The sequence below is a fragment of the Piliocolobus tephrosceles genome, chromosome 5 (genome assembly GCF_002776525.5).
Source record: "Piliocolobus tephrosceles isolate RC106 chromosome 5, ASM277652v3, whole genome shotgun sequence".
Taxonomy (NCBI): Eukaryota; Metazoa; Chordata; class Mammalia; order Primates; family Cercopithecidae; genus Piliocolobus; species Piliocolobus tephrosceles.
In genome coordinates, this window is record NC_045438.1 from 141520608 (window position 1) to 141521546 (window position 939).

The 939-nt window shown below is 42.8% G+C and overlaps 1 non-coding gene across 1 annotated transcript; it reads left to right on the forward strand.

Annotated features, from left to right (window-relative positions):
- Window positions 1-215: 215 nt before the first annotated feature.
- TRNAI-AAU lies at window positions 216-289 on the forward strand. Its single transcript has one exon. It is a non-coding gene; the product is annotated as a tRNA-Ile (tRNA).
- Window positions 290-939: the final 650 nt, after the last annotated feature.

A 939-nucleotide genomic window follows, 5' to 3' on the forward strand; every position in this document is an offset into this window, starting at 1 on the left:
CTTGAGTTTTCTCCAGTCAAAATCAGTGGTTTGAGATTGTTTTCCCTGAAAAAGCATGGTTTACCTGTGCCTACAGGGAGGAGTTCTCCTTTTCTTAAAAAAATATATTTTATTAATGAAAGGAAAAGTAACATTTCTGTTACAAAGAAAAACATCAGAGGACATGGATCGGATATAATTTAAATAAATATAAGAAGAAGCCTTCTCACCTAGGTGGCCGGTTAGCTCAGTTGGTTAGAGCGTGGTGCTAATAACGCCAAGGTCGCGGGTTCGACCCCCGTACGGGCCACTTCGTTGTTTCCCCCTCCCTTTCTTTTTCGTTTTTACTTTAAACTGACCACACCTCGCTTGTAAAGTTGGCTTTTACATCAAACTTCGGAGCCTCGCCTCTCCGTTTATAAATGTAGTTGCACTAGCTAGACAGGAATTTTTTTCTTTACTTCACCATTTTTTTTTTTTTTTAAATCGACCCCACCTAGCTTGTATACTATGGTCTTACATCCAACTCCAGAGTTCTGCCTATTCATTTGTAAATGTGGTTGCAATAGCTAGACAAGCATTAGATTTGTACGTTTTCTGCTCTTTTGAAGAAATAATATACCAGTTAGGATGAAGAGGTTTTTTTGTTTGTTTTGTTTGTTTTTGAGACAGATTCTTGCTCTGACGCCCAGACTGGAGTGCAGTGGCATGATCTTGGCTCACTGCAACCTCCACCTCCCAGGTTCAAGCAATTCACCTGCCTCAGCCTCCCAAGTACCTGGGATTACAGGAGTGTGCCACCACGCCCGGTTAATTTTTGTATTTTTAGTAGAGACGGGATTTCGTCGTGTTGACCAGGCTGGTCTTGAACTCCTGACCTCAGGTGATCCTCCTGCCTTGGCGTGAGCGCCAGGCCAGGATGGAGAGTTTTTAAAGGAAATTCAGTGAGGTGCGTGGGTG